At 47.0% G+C, this 20,354-nt stretch overlaps 1 protein-coding gene and 1 non-coding gene across 2 annotated transcripts in view; one reads left to right on the forward strand and one right to left on the reverse strand.

Annotated features, from left to right (window-relative positions):
- SLC24A3 (solute carrier family 24 member 3) overlaps positions 1-20,354 on the forward strand; it is a 464,038-nt gene that overhangs the window by 300,395 nt on the left and 143,289 nt on the right. The gene's annotated exons all lie outside the window — the stretch shown is intronic.
- On the reverse strand, positions 11,546-11,618 carry TRNAR-UCU (transfer RNA arginine (anticodon UCU)). Its single transcript has one exon. It is a non-coding gene; the product is annotated as a tRNA-Arg (tRNA).

The following is a 20,354-nucleotide window of genomic DNA, read 5'->3' on the forward strand; positions in this document are numbered from 1 at the left end:
CCAGGTGAGACGACGCCCTGTCTTCCTGCGGAGCGGGGAAACTAGAACAGCCTGGAAGGTGGACGGTTCTCATTCCTTCTCTTTGTTCTGAGATTCTAGCCATCCAGGCAGGGCGCACAAATAGCGTCACCAGAGACCTCAAAAAAAAAAAAAAAGCATAGAAAGAGCACCTGAAATCCTAGCGCTTGTGCATAGATGTGCAACCGGAAGTCTGCCCGAGCAGTGTCATTCTTGCCCCCAGGATGAAATTCCCCCAGGAGGAGGTGATGGGGGGTGCTTGGTAATCACCACGCTTACTCCGCCTGTCTGGGGGCATCTCCTAGCAAAGGACAATAGCAAAATGAAGAACTAGGTGAGCATCTGACAACCACAGCACCAAACTCTGATAGCTTGGTGGAAATATATACACAAGGCCGAGGTGGCACAGTCGCCACTATGGACCTGATACGCATGTGAGACAGAAAGAAAGGGAGCAGGCACACACGCAGGTCATTTTGAGTGACGCAACCTGCGCACTAGTAACTTGAACTCTGACCTCAGATCAGCTTCCCTGCAGGACACCAAAGGGAACAGGCAGGGGGATAGGAGCGGGAAGGAGGGATGCCGCTTCCTCCTAGCACTGGGTCTGAGGATAAAGGATGAATAAGGCTGTGTAGGTTCCTCATGAACACAAGACATAGCGGGAGCGAACTCACATGGTGTTCAGGAACCACACAGCTCCGTTGTTAGGCTCAGGGTGGTGACGGAGGTGTGAGGAATACGCATGGGGAATAGGAGAAGGGGTCGTTCACTCGAGATGCTTACCGTGCAGGTGGGAAGACCACACATTGCTGTACACAGTTAGTCAGCCCTCGGGAGCAGGTCTGAATTGGTGAGTAGCTCAGACAGGAAGGGGGACAAATGCAACCCTGGCAGGAAGGACTCCCAGCTTCCATACAGGTACCAGGTACGCCTGAGCTCCGCATCAGAGCTGCTACCCTGGGGTCAGCTGGCTTTGCTCCCACCCTTGTTCAGAGCAGCTCCCTCTATGCAGACTGTGTTTAATTAAGACCAGATTAAAGGGCTTCTGTTTTCCGACTTTTGCTCCCATGTGGAGTTGAAAGGAAGCAAACATCTAGGTCAGCCGTACTCCCCGGCCCTTCCTGGGAAAGAAGGGATGTTATGACCGAGTCCCTCAGAGACAGGATTGGAGATGCAGAGTCTGGGTCCTGCTGCTTGGCCACCTCCCTTCCCCATCCACCCGTGTATGCCGAGGCCACCTGCCCCCACCGAGGGACAAGCTGCAGCATGTCCACGGAGCAGGGGTGAAGTGCAGTTTGGAGGCGTGTACTTTTCAGGTTCCTGGAAGAGACAGAGAACTGTGTAAGTTCCGTTTTCCCTTTTACTGTTACAAACCGACTGATTTGTAGGGTGCTTCCATTTCCTTAGAAGTAAACACCATTTCTTAAAATCCTCCAAGCAGGTAGCTGGCCTGAGCCTTTCTGCCCTGGGCCTTCCCCAGGATGTAGCTGTTGAGGAGCATTTTGTGGCTGGGGCGGAACCAGCCACACCCTCCCCACACCCCTGAGCCTGTGGAGGAACCTGGGGCCAAGATGACAAGAGGGCTTTTCTGCGACGGCCAACAATCAGGCCACAGCCTCTTGATGCTGCATGATACCAAATCCTTTCGTTCCTCCCCCTATTTTTGTTTTTTGGTTTTTTTAGAAATAGATTGTAAACCAAATCTCATCAATATATATAACAGAGCTGCTTTCCAGAAGTTACTGGAAGAACCAAAGCCCTGCTCCCCTACCCCATCACTCTTTATCCTCCATCCCATTCCCGCCCCTGCCCCCCACAAGGCAGGACACACCAAGAACTGGGAAGCATGGTCTCCCTTCGTTTTCAGGAATGGCAGATGAATCATTTTGAAGGTCTCTTCCAGTCGGAGATTCTCTTCTCTGTGGCACAGTCACAAGCACTCACTCTCAAGCTGTCTGCGCAGAGGAGTAAATCCAGGCCTTGCCCCCCAAACCTGGCCCCTTTATGGACTCTCCTTGCTCTGAAATTGGAGCTGTCCTTCGTGTAGTTGCACAGCCTGGAAACCTGGTACCATCTGCCTTGCCGAATCCACTACCTGGCCTTCTCCGTCCTGGCTGCTCAAAGTGCGGTCCATGGACCACCAGTACGGGTGTCACCTGGTGGCGGATGGGATGCAGAATCTCTGCCCCCCCGCCCAGATCTACTGAATCGGAATCTACATTTTAGCAAGATCTTCTGGAAACTCGCATGCACATTACAGGGCGAGAAGCAAGGGGTGCCAGCTCTATTTACTTTCCATCTCTACTGCCCATTAACCCATGGGCTCTTGCCTCTGGGTGAGACAGCTCTCTGGGGCCATTCACACTCCAGAGTCCTCCTCCGGATCAGGCTGAGGCTAGCATCCCCCCATGTCCTTCCTTAACCACCCACCCATCGCACCCCCGCCGTGTGCTCCCACAGCTGTGACCTCCTTCCATTCCTTCAGCTGTAGCTGTCTGTTCTCCCTCTTCGTAAGGTTAATTACTGTGTATCCCTAAGATCTCAGCTAAGACATCCCCTCCTCTCTGTAGCCTCCTCTGACCCAGATCGGATCACGTCTCCTGTCTGTGTGAGCTAAGAGGGCCCCTTCCTCTGGTAGCAGTTATCAGAATGTGTAATTATACAGCTATTTATGGGATCGTTTGATTAACATCTGTCTCCCTGCTGGTCTCAGTTCTCCATGAAGGTAGGGACTGTGTCAATTTCACTCATCACTCTATCCCACGGCTGACACATCATGGATGCCCCACAGGCATTAAGCTGAGCAAAAGAAGCCTGGTACAAAGGACTAGACGCTGTGTGATCTGTTATGTGAAGTTGGTAGAAAAGTCAAGCTAAAGGTATAGGAAGCAGATCATTGGTTGCTCGCATATGGGGGTAGAAGCAAGGACTGGCTACAGATGGACTTGGAGGAACGTTGGTGGGGGTGGAAGTGTTCTAAAACTGGACTGTGATCATGGTCGCACAGTTGTGTACAATTTGACAAAATTCATCAAACTGTACAGTTACGTGGGTGAGTTTTATGGTGTGTAAATTACACCTCAATAAAGCTGTTCGAAAATGAGTGAAATGAAATGAACCAGAATCTCACAGGTGACTACATCGACATGGCTGCTGCCATATTCCCTCCCCAGCCCCCTTCCAGTGCAGAGATGTGCTTGTTCAGCACAGCTGGGTGAATGACCAGGCCCAAATCAACTCCTTCCCCCACCCTCCCTTCACCCTGAGCCGAGCTCGGATGCAGGTGCTGAAACTGCAGTTGCTTTGATGGTGCCCAGAGCCAGGGCAAGAGAAGATTCATGATTTCTAATAAACCTCAGCCCTCGTGGTAGCTCCAGCCTCTCTCTAATTGGATAAATCTGCTTTGGGCACAGCCCAGAAATCAGGACATCTTTGTAGCGATCGCTGCAGAGTTTAGCAAAATAACCAAGTATTGGGAGCTGTGGTACAGTCAAGGATTCCCCCTTCCCTCCCAGATCATCAAAAAATGCCCAGCCACTTTTAGTCCTACTAGACTTCTTCTGACTGCATTCTTTTCTCCTCTGAATTTGCATGGCTTTCTCAGTCATCCTGCGGATTAGTTCAAGCCCCGGTACGTGGAAGAATGTGGCTCTAGCATGAAAGGTGATGGCTTACAAGCCAGGCTGACATTCGGCCCTTCTCAGCAGCGCCGATCCGGCCGTATCTATTCTGACCCGCTGGTGTCTGTCCTTCCCTGGTGTTGCATAGTTAGAATGGCCCCTCTGCTTTCAAGGAACACGCTGGTCACAAATTAGAAGGCTTGGCCTGCAATGTAAGGTATTTGTTTTCACATACACTGACGCTATAAATAACGGCTTTGGAAAATCTGTGTCATTAATTAGAAGGTTTCTTTATCACTAATTTTCTAAAAATTTGACAATGAGATGTTACATGGAGTCCACTGCTAAAGTAAATAGGCCAATGTGCCAGTTAGGGGAGGTTAATTACAGTGACAAATAGATCCTGTGTTAGTTTCCCATTGCTGTGTAATAAGTGGCCACAAACTTAGAACTTTACAACAGCACCTATTTATTTTCTCACCATTCGTAGGTCAGATGTCCAGGCACACTGTGACTGGCTTCTCTCCTCAGTGTCTCACAAGGCTAAAATCAAGCGTCAGCCATCACGGGGAATATCCTTAAGGCAGGTGCCTGTCACGCTTTGAATCTCTCTCACCAGGAAGAGCTCACCTGTGTAGGTTAGCCCCACCAAGAATTATCTCCCTGTCTGAAAGTCACTTGCTTAGAGATCTTAATTATACGGGCAAATTCTGTCTTTAGCAGCAACTATATTAGTGTTTGAATAACTGCAAGAAAGCGTATGTGTATCACCAGGGCCATCAGGATTCTGCCCACCACAGACCCCTAAACGCATCATGGCCCAAACCGAACAAAAGACACCTCCTCCTCACACAACATTCCGAGGAGTGGGGTTAGCCCATTTCCAGGTCAGCCAAGGGCATGGACCCGTGGGGCCTCTGCCATCTTCTACGTGTGGCTTCCAAGATCTTCCTGACCGTGACAGCAGCCAGCAGAAGGGGTCAGACGTGGAGGAGCATGATAGGAAAGGTCTTTATGGACCAGGCCTGAGAGCCACATGTGTAACCACAAAATCACAATTCGAGAAGCTTGAGGTTTGGGGTGTGTGTGTGTGTGTGTGTGTGTGTGCCCATGTGCACATGTCCGTGTGGACAAGAAAAGTGGACATTCATTTCTACCTTCTATTTTGAACTTGAAGCCTAGCAGCATGATGTCAAAATGAAATTAGGTCTTTGCCCAAGGAGATGTCACTCCGAGCCTTCTCTCTGTGTCTGCTAGACCCGTACGTTGCACCTGTGTAGAATGGTAATCGCTAAGTATGGTTGAGAGAGGAAGTGCCTTGAAAGTCATGAGCAGTTTAAGGAACTGGACTGAAAAACTTAAAAAGAGGCAGTAATTCAGAGCAAATGAGGGTAAAGGTGAGCGTGGTAGGTACATTTGAACCAAGTTGTCAGTGAGGTCTGAGAGCAAATGAGAGTGGGGAGGGGACAGGAGAACTGGAGCCACGGCTCAGGTGGGCCCTGCACCACTGGAGTTGTGTTCAGTTACAGGGGATAGAAAACTCAATGAAGCGTGGCTTAAACTCACAGGTGCCTATTTATCTCCAGGGAGGGATTTCCCAGGAGTCAGTTCAAGGGCTAGCGCGTGCCTTTGCAGTGTAATTGATGCGCCATCTTTCTGGCTGGCAAAGCTTCTCTTTGGTCCTCGTGGTTTCAAGATGGAAGCTCTATTTAGGGAAAGGACTGTTGGAGTCGGGATGTTCGAGGAATACACTGGGAAGGTGGAGGAAGTGATCAGGGTGGAAGGGATGGCTTTGAGGTATTAATAATGACAAAGTCTACCATGGTGTGATTCCACAGGTATCTGAGGTAGGGTGGAGGGTAAGACCCTTGGACGGGAAGAATTCAAGAAACGGAGAGTCAGGATGTTGAGATCATCCACATCTATAGTATAATGAAATCTCCAAAAATTAAGACAGAAATGGTATTATTTTTTAATTAACGATCACTCCCTCTTCCCCATCACACATCCATACGACCTTCCACTGCCCTCGGGTTGGGCGTAGGAGAACAAATTCCTTGGTGCAGTTGCTATAACGCACCATGAGTCTTGCTTTTCTTTGTACTCTGCGTCCTCCTGGTCTCCTCTAGAGACCTCTAGAGACGCACCGCCCTTGTTGGTGGGACAGGCGACCTTTAGCCTGGGAACCCTCCGTTGCTTTGGCTCCTGGGGACTAAAGGACTCCAACGGAAGGCCATTCTCCTGCCGATCCCCCACCCTGTGCGGCACACTCTCAACTTTCCTCCTAACGAATCCTAGGATCGCTTTTGAGACACTACGTTATTACCTTCTTTCCTCCTTCCCTTCACTCCCTAGAGGACGAAACAGCCTGACCTCAGCTGCCTGATCCGCTCTTGGGGCTCAAAATATATCAAAATCTCAAAAGCCAAAGCATAAGACAAAAACTAGAAAGATGGTTTTGCTGACTGTGTAGGAAGCTACTCACTTCCCTGCTGCTGGCTCTTTCATTGGCTTGGAAACAATTTTCAATTTAGTTACCTCTCACCTAAAAGACTTCCGTTGCCTTAGAGATTTATCTTGAGAAAAAATTCTTTCTTTCTTTGAATGTCTCATTGTTAGTACATTCTGGAAATAATCCTCTCCCCGTAGGATACAAAATTGGGGCTCAGGCTTTAGCCAGGAATAGAAAAATTCCGCTAAGCCTCTCCCTTTAGCAGAGGAAAAAGCAGATAGGAACAGCTCTCCTCCCACATCCCCAGATCTCTGCAGACGGCTTTGGCATCTGCAAAGTAAAACTCAGCCCTGTCGTGTTGCTGTCTCCACAGCTGCCTCCCAGCTGAGGGAAAGACCACCCAATACATCCTACTGATGTGGACATTATTCCAACACCAAATTGTTGAGGTCTTTAGAGCATAGCTGCTCCTCCTGCGGCCATCTCCTTAGAAGTTTAGGAAAATAGAACAGGTCTCCCTACTTTCCCCCAGTAGTGGCGTTTCTTTCCATTATTTTATGCCCCAATAGGATTCATTCCTTCACTGTTGACCAGCTGGATCTCTGGGCTCCAGCAAAGGGGCCTGATATAATTTCATTATGAAACAGCATCTGATTTCAGCTGATTCCATTCACTTCTGACCTGGAGGTTAAGCATTTCAAAAGATCTGGTTTTCTTCCTTCTGCCTCCTCTTGAAATTCCCTGTTTGGATTTGCTTGGCCGCCTCCACTCTCCTGGGCTCATAACTCTCACTGTTGGGGAGGTTCCCTCCCGACTACCTTGGGTGTCAGTTTCTATGAACAAGAAGGGACAAGATTGGGTGACAGCCTACACCTGTGTCATCTTGCATCCTCAGAGGAAAGAAGGGGGACATACTTACCAGAGTCCATAAATGCATACTCAGTAGGACTTTGTCATGTCCATGTGGTGGGCGAGAGCCAAAGTGTACAGTTCTCAGAGCTTGCAGAGACCCCAGACCGGCTTGCCTCTCCCTCTCTCCCTTCCTTCTCTTTTAACATCTAGAGAGTTGTTCTGCCACATCATATGCAATTTACAGCAGACGGGCAGCCTGTCCACCTGTGTGTGCGTAATTGTGCATACCTGTGTGTGTGTACCTGTGTGTGATGGATGGCAGTGGTAGTGGGTATTGACAGAACGCTTAAAAGCTGTGGGGAGGGGGTATGCAGATTACAGATACTATAAGGTGACTGCATCGCAAGAAACTGAGGTGACTTTCACAGTGAGAGGGATACACTCAGCTCAGAAGCTGTGAGCTCTCACTCATCAAAGGCTAGAATGGCCTCTCTGAAACACAGCTGTGTAAACTTCAACAGGCTGGAGTCCAGATGGGAATAATCCTTACCTCTTCCTCAGCCCCTCAGGATGTGTCTCTGACATTATTGGTACTCGGTAAATATTTAATAACAGAATGCCTGGCGAGGTGTGTAAAAGGACCGTGGATGAAACCATTAACGTGCAGTGATGCCGTACCTGAGCTGACAGTGGGATGGCCACCCCAAGCCTCTTAAATGATCTTGTGCAAGTGAAGACGACACCCAGGACCAGGGGGGTGGGGCAGAGAGAGGGTGTGTGTTGAATGGGCAGGTCTGCCTTGGGATGTTTCCAGGAACGTACACCATGGAAATATAAAATGTTGGGGTATAAAAGAGAGGGCGCATTCAGAGAACCAGACAAGCCGGTGCCCCTTTGGGTGATGTCGTAGGGAACTTATGCAGGTGGGCGGACCACCTGAGAACAGCCAGCAGTGTGGGAAAGGAAGGAAGATGATTCAGAAAAGGCAGGCAGTGAATCCGAAGTGTTGATCACAAAGGCAGAGGAATGGGTCCAACGGCAACAATGCGATTTGAGAAGAAATAACCCAAAGATGGAAAACGGGACATTCTTTGTGCATACCCAGCGTGGCTGCCACCAGCCATAGGTGTCTCTGGAGCCCTTGAAGGGTGGCGCGTCCCAGCTGAGGTGTGTGGTGAGTGTGGAGCACACCAGATCACAAACCCTTAGTGTGGAAAAGGAGAATGTAAGATAGCACATTAATACGTTGATATCAATTGCATGTGATATAATTATGTGATTATCATGTGGATATATTCAGTTTTTAAACACATTAAATTAATTGCACTTGCTTATTTTTACTTGTTTTCTTTTTATTGGAGTATAGATGACTTACAATGTTGTGTTAGTTTCTGCTGTACAGCAAAGTGAGTCAGTGATACATATATCCACTCTTTTTTAGATTCTTTTCCCATAAAGGTCATTACAGAGTATTGAGTAGAGTTCCCTGTGCTATACAGTAGGTCCTTGTTAGTTATCTATTTTCTGTATAGTAGTGTGTTTATGTCAGTCTGTCTCCTCATTTATCCCACCCCTCCTTTCCCGCTTGGTAACCATAAGTTTGTTTTCTACATCTGTGACTCTACTTCTGTTTTGTAAATAAGTTCATTTGTACCATTTTTTTTTAGATTCCACATACAAGCAATGTAATATTTTACTTTTTTTTGAACTAAAAATGTTACTTCAAAAGTAGAAATTTGGGCTTCCCTGGTGGCTCAGTGGTTGAGAGTCCGCCTGGTGATGCAGGGGACACGGGTTCGTGCCTCGGTCCGGGAAGATCCCACATGCCGTGGAGCGGCTGGGCCATGGCCACTGAGCCTGCGCGTCCGGAGCCTGTGCTCCGCAACGGGAGAGGCCACAACAGGGAGAGGCCCACGTACCGCAAAAAACAAAACAAACAAAAAAAAGTAGAAATTTGTAAATTGTATGTGTAGCTCACGTTATATTTCTCTTTGCTAGCCCTGCTCTAGATGCACTTGCAGCAGAGCTTAGGGAGAGGGGAAGAGGAAGGGTGGGGAGAGAATGTCATGGGAGTAGCAGTCGCGCTGGGCTTGGGGTGAGCTTCCTGCTGTGGGCCGTTGAGCAAGTTACCTCATCTCGGTGAGCCTCAGTTTCTGCACCTGTAACACGGCGCTTGCTGACGATGTCAGTTTCATGGCGTTGCTGTTACACCTGAGTAGGAAACCATGCAGAGCCTCTCACAGGACACCGTGCATACAGCACGGGGTCCTCAAATAGCAGCTCCTATCCTCCCAGAGTAACACATCAGAGCATCCAGAGGCAGCGAGGCAGAGCTGAGATAAAGGTTAGCAAACTCTGAACGTGTCTCGACTTTCTCCATGTCCTGGTTTTGCAGCGGACTGGGCTAGTGAAGAGAGGAAAGTCCATTGGAGAAACCAAACGGAGGCAAGAAAGGACTTCCACCAGCCCACGATGACAAAGCCAGTGTACCTTGTTTGGAAGGAGATGGCAACACAGAAAGGGTCCTGAGAGTTAGCAGGAGAGCTCAGGAGGGCCCTGTCCAGTATTGCTAAAGGCTGCTCTCTCATGTACTTGTATTAAGCAGATACTTTTGCTTCTGTTAGGTAAAGCAGTGTGGTTTTCTAGTTCTGTACAATTTTGGAAAACTGCTTTGAGTTCGACACAGCCTTGGCAAACTCTGGCATTAATAAACGCCCCAAACAGCTGTTAGCATCCCCGAAAAAGACAGCAAAACCTGTGCTTATTGTTCAGCTCAAAGACTCACAGGAGGAGAGGAACCCATGTACTTGCTGCTAATAAATAAGAGACATCACCTCTCAGAGAATGTCCCGCGATCCTGGTGGGGCTCGACGGCAGCAAAGGTGAATTCTTTCGGAGGCCCCTGGTGGTGACTGGACACTTCCTAACTAAAGGCAACTGAAGCCAGAGAACACTGATGGATGAGAAATCCATCATCCAATTCCGACCTGTCAGATTCACAGTTCAAGAATGGTCAATATGTCTTCTTTCATTAGTCTCAACGAGGGGAAAGGAAAATAGATGTCTGGCTAACTTAGGACAGCAGATAATCACCAAATTACTCCAGGCGGTGTCCCGAAAACCACTAGTCTGGAAAGAGTTCACGAGACCTGCTTCTCATGCAGTGGCACCCGGGACTTGGTCCATCCCCCCAGGAACATCAGTTTCTTATTTATAAAATGGAGATTATCAGCGCATCAAAGGACCTCCTCAGACCAGTTCTCTTATCTTATGGGAAAAAGAAGGCCCCCAAAGTCATTCTGTAAATGACTGGAGGGCATCGTGAATTGCCCTGAGCTTTCAGGGACCCCTCTCCTCTGGGTGGCAAATACACCACACCCATGGTTTCATCAACCCAAGCCGAGGAAAGGCCGACCGCCTGAAAGGTGCACAAAAAGACACACCACGTGCATTGAACATGGCCCACCGCGTGTATCCTTCACTGTGCGCCTTAGGCATACGGAAAATTCCAGAATACACCTCCTTTCTCACTCGCAGCATGTTCTCGTGGGGAAATGGGGCTTGACGTTAATAATCAGTTGTCTTATTAAATTGTCCTCTTCCCTGCCCCATCACCCAAATGGGCAGAGAATTCCAAGTCAGCTGAATCATTTCACCACTGAGTGAAGCCACGTAATAAGTGTGGGCTTTCTACTGGCAAACCTAACTAATCTTGTCGCATTGAGAAGGAGGCAGTGCTTTTAGCCAGAGTGTAAACATGGTGCTTTAGTAGCCAATGTGTTGAAAGGAAGGAAGAAAGGGAGGCAGGGAGGAAAGAAGGGAGGGAGAAAAGGCAGTTTCAGCTTGGCAGCTCGGACGACTCAGATGTAACTCGCTTCTCCCACAGGTCTGTGACACCTGGTTGGGATACTTTTCCCCAAGACTCCCAAGCGGTTAGGTTCATGCCGTTCTTCCTCTGTGTTGCATTTTCTCTCTTAAGGCACAGACAGGCCTGTGCGACATCCTTACTGACCTCAAAACCCAAAATTATAGAAAAGGAGTCTAATTAGAAAACACTACATGTGAATATTCCCCACACCTCTCCAAACCCAGTTTTTAAGTCTTCCTTTCACTCCCAGTGGCTTGAGATGTAGGGCCTTCTCCACCATCTGATTGGTTCTTTGGCCTCTGCCACGTGCTGCCAACGAGATGCGCAGGCCTCTGGGCTTGTCCAGAGCCCCGGCCCTTTGGGGTCTGCAGGCAGCACGCTCTTCCTTGCCACAGCATCCTCGTGGGGCTCGGGTCCCTGGATGATTCCTAACTCTGCAGCTCACACACTCGTGAGGGCAAACTGTGGTTCTTTTCTCCCTACGTCTTCTTTGCTCTCCTGGGATGGTGACAACGTGACTTTTCTATGGCTTTTATCAGCCAGATAAAGAGGACTCTTCCACCTCCAAACACTCGTGAGATCCTCTTTCCCAGTCACCAATATACTGAGTCCTGCCCCCTTCACCAGCCACATCTGTCCCGTGGTGAGCTGGCAGTGGCTCCACCTGGCTCACAAGAGTCAACCATGCATGTCTCTTTATTTATTTATTTTTTTTGCCATGTGGGATCTTAGTTCTCTGACCAGGGATCGAACCTGTGCCCCCTGCAGTAGAAGCACAGCATCCTAACCACTGGACCACCAGGGAATTCCCCCATGCACATCTTTTCCCGACTTCACCATCACGGAGGTGGCCTAACATTGGCCGTGGGGGTGATATTTATACCATGGAAATCGGCAAATGCTGCATATCAGGACTTCCCCTGCACCCAGAGTGTCGGTTACTAAACATCTACCAGCTCATCATTGTGGCCACGTATTGGCATCACCACCTCAAACTCAACAGACATCCCCAAAACCACCTGCCCACTTCCATTTTTCTTAAAGATGGGTTTCTTCCCGAAAAAAGTTAGACCTAAACTGAATGTTTCAAAATATCCTATTGTTGAAAAAGTTTAACAGTTCTTAGCAGTAACATCCCCCCTTTTTGAACGAAGGCATAAGCAGAATAAATGTGTCTGTATGCGTCTGTATGCATGTACATATGTATTTACATGTGTATCTAAAGCAGGGAAAAACAGGTCGTGCTTGATTAAAGCATAACATAAGGTAGCAGATGGGTCGGGGGAGACATGAGGATGGAGCTTCCCATGCTTACCGTGTCCTCATTTCAGTTTCCTCAAAGAAACAACAGACTCTCTAGGTCACATTTTGAGAAATGGGAACTGCTTATTTTTTTGATCGCCTATATTGAGGTATAATTTGCATACTAAAAATCACCATTTTTAAAACTTTTTATTTAAAAATAACTTTAGACTTACAGAAAAATCTGCAAACATAGCACAGAGAATTCCCACATATGTTTCACCTAGCTTTCCCTAATGGTAACCTCTCCTATAACCAGAATACAGTTATCAAAACCAGGAAACTAACACTGGTATGGTACTATTAACTAACTACAGAACTTATTCAAATTTGACCAGCTTTTCGTTTTCTAGTCCAACCCAGGACCCCACATTGCATTTAGTTGTATGTCTCTTTAGTTGCTTTCAATCCATGACACATCCTTAGTCTTTCTTCATGACCTAATTTTGAAGAGTCCAGGCCAGTTTGAGTTTGTGTCCTGTTTTCTCATGATTTGGTTGAGGTTATACCTGTTCAGGTGAAGTACCCCTGTGACCTGGTGCTCTTTTCAGCATGTCCCATGGTGGGGGGGTGGGGATGACATTGGTATGTTTTATTACTGGTGATGTAACCTTCATCACTTAATGCTTTTGAGATCCATCCCTGTAGTCGTGTGTATGGGTTGTATACAGAGGGAGTTTATCCCGTGTTATTGCCAGGTAGAAGCCCATTGTACAGATGTACCACCATTCTTATCCAACCACATCTGGGTTGTTTCCAGATTAGGGCTCTTATGAAGAAAGCGGCTATGAACATCCATGTACAAGAGTTATTTAGTGTCTACAGATGGTCTCATTTCTCTTGGGTAAATACCTGGGTGTGGTATGTAAGTGTATGTTCATCTTTTAACATTTTCCCAACATGCGTGTACCTTTTTGTATTCCCACCAGCGATGTATGAGAGTTCCTGCCTTCCCACCAACACTCGATACTGCTGGTCTTTTAAATTTCAACCGTTCTAGTGAGTGTGTAGAGGTATCTCATTGTGGTATTTACTTGCATTTCCCTAATGACTATTAATGTTGAGCATCTTTTTTTTTAACTTTATGAAATTAAAGAGTCGTTATTATTTTTTTATAAATTTATTTTATTTATTTTTTGGCTGCATTTAGTCTTTGTTGCTGTGCACGGGCTTTCTCTAGTTGCGGCAAGCAGGGGCTACTCTTCGTTGCAGTGCGCAGGCTTCTCATTGCGGTGGCTTCTCTTGTCATGGAGCGCTGGCTTTAGGCGCATGGGCTTCAGTAGTTGTGGCACGGGGGATCAGTAGTTGTAGCTCGCGGACTCTAGAGCACAGGCTCAGTAGTTGTGTCACATGGGCTTAGTTGCTCTGCGGCATGTGGGATCTTCCCGGACCAGGGCTCGAACTCATGTCCCCTGCATTGGCAGGTGGATTCTTAACCACTGCGCCACCAGGGAAGTCCTGTTGAGCATCTTTTAATGAGCTTATTTCTCATTCATTTATGTTCTTTAAGTGTATGCTCGAATATTTTGCATGTTTTTAATTGTGTTGTTTGTCTCCTTATTTTTGAGTTCTAAATGTTCTTTATATATGTTGAATACAAGTACTTTATAAATATATATTTTGCAACTTTTTCCCCAGTCTGTGGCCTTCCTTTTCTTAACAGTGTCTTTGAAGAGCAAAGTTTTGTTGTTTTTTTAAATTTTATTTTGATGTGGTCCATTTTATCAATATTTTTCTTTCCTGGTTTTCCTTAAAAGTTGAGTGTTCTATCTAATAAATTTTTGTGTAACCCAGGGTCCCAAAGTTTTCTTCTATACTTTTGTCTTGAATGAGTTTCAAGTGGCAGTAGCTTCTGGTGTTGTTTTTTTTTTTTCTTTCAGTTTCTCTGCCTACTTCCTTAACTCTTAATTTAGAAGCCAATCCTTTTCCAATAGTTGAGTGCATGAAGAATCATTAATTTGGCCAGTGAAGGAGTGCTTGTAATACTCATGGCAAATTTGATTCTTTTGTTCCATAAATGCTCACGGGTTGGTTCAGTGGGGCACCTGCTACTCGCGCTCTTTGCCTCCAAAGCAAACCCGGAGGCAAGGACCAGGCTGAAGACTGTGGTGGACTGTCAGACATTTAACAGTTGGCTCTCCTGGGGAAAAAAAGCTGTGGTTTGTAGCGTTTGCTCATTTCCATGGTGTAAATACCTACACCGTGACCAATTTTAAGCTACCAATACATCAGTGAACTTACAACACTGCTGAAAGTTTAATAACTGGCCCTTGTGAGCTGACACGAGCCTGCTTCAGCACCCCGCCGGCTGCAGGAAGTTTATTTGAGGTGAAGCCCTGGAAGCAGAAGCGAGGGAGTGGAGAGGGGAGACGAGACAGGGAAAGGAGGGGAGCCAACCAAGGGGGTATGAAAGAGCTGGTTAACACGGTGAGCAGCTGGGCTTAATCCCACTGTGGATCTTGGGGGAGCAGTGTAGACCCAACTCGAATTGTTCAGTTGGGGCTGAGCAGGCTGTGAGTGGGGGTGGTGACCCCGACTCCTGTCTCTTGTTGATGGTTGTGCCGTTGTTATCCTGGGCACCTTCAGGCAGCTCTGCCCATGGGCTGAGGAAAGCTCTCTAGCACTGGAGGTGGCCTCAGGCAGAAACGCACGGAGCCACTGGCCCCAGGTGAGGTAGGAAGCCATCCTGGGTAGGAAGCTGCCAGGGTGTCTTAAGTTTTCCAAGGGGCATCAACAGCACCTGCTCCACGTACCACACGCTTCTTTACACACTGGATTACCACTAGTAAACAACCCCCTGGGTCCCTCTAGGTCCACGGTCAAAGGCACCTTGTTTGGTGCAAACTGGCTGATGAAATACAATGGAGGAGAGGTGCTTTCCGCGTCCATTAGGTAATGCTTTCTCTATCAGCTCCTATCAGTGGATTCAAAGTGCCCACCTGACCAGACCCAGGGACACTGGCATTCCCTACAGGAGCCATGACGTTTATTTTTCTTCCTTTCAATTAGTAGATTTTGTTTTCTTCAAAGAAAGGGCAAGGGAAAATTACTTCTTTGTCAGTTCTTAAAAAGACAGGTAATGGAAGTATGAGGAATAGAATCCAATCAAATAATTCCCTCATCCAGGCCACTTAATACCTGGAATTATATCTGGGGTGGGTGTGGGGATGTTTTACGAACCAGAACACAAGTCACATTCAAATATTTTCTGATGTCCAAAATGCTTCACTTGTGGTAAGATCTTGAGCTTGGGAACGCGGTCTGCATTCCTGAGGCTGTCCCACTGACCTGGCCTTGTTGGCTGTCTGACCTAACGTTTCCGTGGTTTTCTCTGTAGATCAGAGACAATCTTATCATGACAAACAGTAAGATATTTTCTTAAATGCAAAAGTCCCGTCTTTCTTGGGGCAAGAGGAAGTTGTTTGTGGCTCTGTCTTCTCTGCCGGGGAAACTTCCCACAGACGGGGAACAGATGGGCCTCGATTTCCACACCATCTGCTTTTCACTTGTAATTAACATCGGATCCAGGGGTGGGTTGGATATTACCATTGCGTTGGCCATCCCCGTTGACCGCTGGGGAATCCTAAATCACGTGTTTGTTGGAATATGAAACTTGGGTTGCGTTTCCGTGGATAGGCAGCAGCTCTTATGAGAGGAGGAAGGAAAAGGAAACCCTTCCTGAGTGCCTGCTTCCATTTAAGTGGCCCCCAGATACAGTTGAAGAGAGGAAGATGCCTGCTCATCTTGCCTTGTGTCTGTGTAAAGAACAAAGTGTGAATGAGTCCATTTCAGCTCAGTTGGTTCCACTTTTCTTACAAGTTAATTGAAATAATCATGACCCTGGCAACAGTAATATTATCCAGCATTTATTGAAGGCTTGCCGCATTCCAGCTACGATGCTAAGAATTTTGCATGCATTATCTAGTTTCCAAACCACCATATGAGGTAGGTACTGTTATCTTTCCCATTAAAGACAAGGAAAACTGAAACCTTAATGAAATTGAAATCCTCACCTTGGGTCACACAGCTGAGATACGGACCAGGCTATCTGATTCCTGCTTCGTAACCGCGGTTCCCCACAGCCTCCACCAACTTCTTTACCCGGAGGGAGCACAGGAGCAACCGGCCAGCAGCTATCTTCCATTCCTGCTTTGTAGGTTCCAGGAGAGAATGCAAAAACTCAAAGCTGCCGCTGTTCTCCAGTCCCTTTATAGCCTCAGGGGAATTTCTCTCTCTTGTACTTCAGCGTGCTTTACCCCATGCCTTGGGTTTTTAGTTGCAACTCTGCATCTTGCTTTTTCTGAGCCCTGGGGGAGGTGAGTGAAAGCATGATTCAATTTTACCTCTCTGCCTTGAAGCCCCAGCTCCTAACGTTCGTGTCAGCATCTACAAACTGCAGCAAAAGTCGGGCCCCTTCTCATTATCAGTGGTATTGTTCCTCCGGCAATGGGGAGGATTTTTAGCAGAACATCTGAGAGCATCTCTGTTTTGACACCTGATGCTTTCTTTTTTTTTTTTTTTTTTTTTTTTGCGGTACGCGGGCCCCTCACTGCTGTGGCCTCTCCCGTTGCGGAGCGTAGGCTCCGGACACGCAGGCTCAGTGGCCATGGCTCACGGGCCCAGCCGCTCTGCGGCATGTGGGATCTTCCCGGACCGGGGCACGAACCCGCGTCCCCTGCATTGGCAGACGGACTCTCAACCACTGTGCCACCAGGGAAGCCCAAGCCCTGATGCTTTCTAAGGGCACACCACATGAATAGAACACAAGAAGGATACCCAGGACCAGCAGTCATTCGTGCTGTTGTCCAGGTACAAAGGATTCCTTGGAATACCCTGCACGTCAGCCCAGGGGAAGGACCCTCTGTGCCCAGCTAAGCTAATTGTGTGGCAAGAGAGGTTTTGAACCTCCTAGATAAAAGTCCATAGTAATCACCTGGGAGTGATTTTAGCGGCTTGTCATTGAAGTGTGAAACTGAAGTACTGTCATATGAAGCTTTGGTCTGGCTTCGTTAACTGCACTAGATCTTAAGCGATAAAACGAAGGCCAGAGTTTAAGCCCCACTTAGACACACAGCCCCAGACTGGACCCCTACGCACAGCCATCCAGCCAGTTGGTGCTTTATACCAATCACAAGCGGGACGACCCAGAGTCACCCTCCACCACTAATGGGAAATCTCCTTCCACTCCCGGAGCACATGATCCTGGGTCAGTTCTGATAAGAGGACACAGTAAAGACACGCAGTTAAGGAAGTGGTTCCAACCTGGCACATCACCATGGCTTTCAGCTGGGTGCCCAAAGCTAGATTGTGGGGTGGCCACCTGAACACCTTCTCAAGTCACTGACCTACCAAGAGCACTAAAACAAGATGGTGCCGCGTAACTCAGGTTCCCGCACAACGCAACTGAAGACAGATAAGCTGATTCCCTCCACCTGAAGCAAACAGCCACCTATAATAGAAATAAAACAGATCTTCCTGCTTTTTGCTACTGCCAGCCTATTTCTATCACATGTACTTTGCAAGCACTCACATCATCCCACCAACTGAAATTTTATTAGTTTTTTAATTTTAGTGATGTATAGTTGACTTACAATGTTGTGTTAATTTGCTGTACGGCAGAGTGATTCAGTTATACATATATATTTATATATTCTTTTTTAATATTCTTTTCTATTATGGTTTATCCCAGGATATTGAATATAGTTCCCTGTGCTATGCAGTAGGACCTTGTTGTTTATCCATCCTATACATAATACTTTGTATCTGCTAATCCAAAACTCCCAATCCATCCCTGCCCCACCACAGTTCTTCCTTGGCAACCACAAGTCTTTTCTCTACATCTGTGAATCGTTTCTGTTTCATAGATAAGTTCATTTGTATCATATTTTAGATTCCACATATAAATGGTATCATATGGTATTTGTCTTCCTCTGTCTGACTTACCTTCTCTTAGTATGATCATCTCTAGGTCCAACCATGTTTGCTGCAAATGGCATTATTTCGTTCTCTTTTACGTCTGAGTAGTATTCCATTGTATATAGGTACCATATCTTCTTTATCCATTCATCCGTCAATGGGCATTTAGGTTGTTTCCATGTCTTGGCTGTTGTAAATAGTGTACCCAGCTGAAATTTTAAAGTTGAACAATGCCTAATATGTTTTACTACCTAAATATTGGATGTTAAAACTTTGAATTTACCAACAAGAAGTTGCCTACTTAAGAGTAATCCTTTTGCAAAAGAAACTTGAAGGAGGATAGCAATTACGGAAAAAAATGGGGGAAGATTTTGCAGAATACTTTTCAGAATATTGACTATGCCTGAACCAGTGGAAATGCATTAGTAAGAGGCTTGATTTCTATACACATTTTTTTATTAATGGAAGATGAGTTTCTCCTCCCCTCTCCACTAAATAAATGTTGAGTAAATATTTAAAGAGCATGGGTTTGAAGAGGCGCCAGGTGATAAGCCCGCCTGAAGCACCCGTGTCTCGGGCCAACTCTGTTTTTGGAAGTCCTGGTTGCCTGCCCAGGATTCGCCTGCCATCCGCTGTTTGATGTTATCTGGCAGCTGTGGTGCCCACCAGTTCCCAAGACTGCGTTTGGACAGAGAATAACAAAAAAAAATGACAGAAGGGCAAGAATGCAAATATCTTGATAACTTTAACCAGCCTGGTATCTTTCAAAGGCTCCGCATTGCACAGTAAGCTTAGCTCTGACTCTGGCATGGAAATTCCTGCTGTATTGTGGTTTGCCTCGGAAAGGCTCGGCTTGGGTTACTAATAAAAACTTTAAGGCAGGAAGCAGGTTTCTCACCAACCTTGAAGTGAAGAGTTCCAGCATCTTGCAGATAGTTGAGTAAATGTTGGAATTTCAAAGTCCTCCAGAAAAGAGCATTCAGACCACATCTCTTCTCTTGCTGCTGAAAGCAATTTGGGTTCAAACCATGACTGGCTTGGGTTGGAGTCATACAAACGGGGTTGAAGTCCACTTTCTGTTTTGTATTGGTGCTATGACCTTGGGCATATATTCTCTCTGCCTCAATTTCCTGTCTGAAAAGTGGGGATAACAGCAGTACCTACCTCATGGGCTAGTTGAGAGGATTAAGTTTTAAAGCAGTTCTGTGCTTAGTCATATGGTCAGTATGCTCAGTGGTCATGTGCTCAATGGTCAATATTCAAAAACTGTTAGCTGTCATCAGCAGCAGCATCATTATCTTTCTCATCATCACCACCATCATTATCATTGTCCTCCTCATCATTACATCACAGTCACTATCATCAGCAGCAGCAGCCTCCCCATCACCATCACCGTCATCGTCATCGTCACCGTCACCATTCTCACCACCACCACCATCATCATCATCACTGTCATCACCATCCCCACCACCACCACCACCACCACCACCATCATCATTGCCATCCTCCCCATCACCATCATCATCACCATCCCCACTAACACCGTCATCATCACCATCCTCACCACCAGCACCACCATCATCACCGTCATCATCACCATCCACCCCGTCACCATCACCATCATCATCATCATCACCATCCTCACCACCACCACCACCACCACCATCCTCACCATCCTCCCTATCACCATCACCGTCACCATCATCATCATCATCATCCACCCCATCACCACCACCACCACCACCATCACCATATCATCATCCTCACCATCATCATCCTCACCATCACTATCATCACCATCACCATCTTCATCATTGTCCCCATCGTCATCCCATCAACATCAACATCATCACCATAACAACCACTATCACACCATCAAAAACACCTTCATCATCACCATCATCATAAGGTTTTTTCAGTAGAGTCAACAGTGATTCCTGATCATCACAGATGGTCTGCACCTGTGCATCCAAATATCTCCGCCTAGAGTACAGGAGCCTCTCCAGACTGACCTTTGCCTATTTCTGCAGCCTCATGTGTCTCTGCTTCCTCACTCACAATCTGCACTCCAGCCATAGTAAATAATCTGTAGTTTTCAGCACAAACCATGTTAATTTATGACACCATGTTTTAGTCATCCTGTTCCCTTGCCTGGTCAATTCTGTCCTGGTTTCTTTGCTTGTCTAACTCATGTTCATCTTCTCAGATGTGATATAAGCATCAACTCCTCCAGATAGCCTTACCACACCCTTTCCCTCACTCTCTGAAACCTAGGTTCCGTACCCTTCCTTTAAGCTCACAGAGAATCCAGTGAAGAGCTCTG

The sequence above is a fragment of the Pseudorca crassidens genome, chromosome 15 (assembly GCF_039906515.1).
Source record: "Pseudorca crassidens isolate mPseCra1 chromosome 15, mPseCra1.hap1, whole genome shotgun sequence".
NCBI lineage: Eukaryota > Metazoa > Chordata > Mammalia > Artiodactyla > Delphinidae > Pseudorca > Pseudorca crassidens.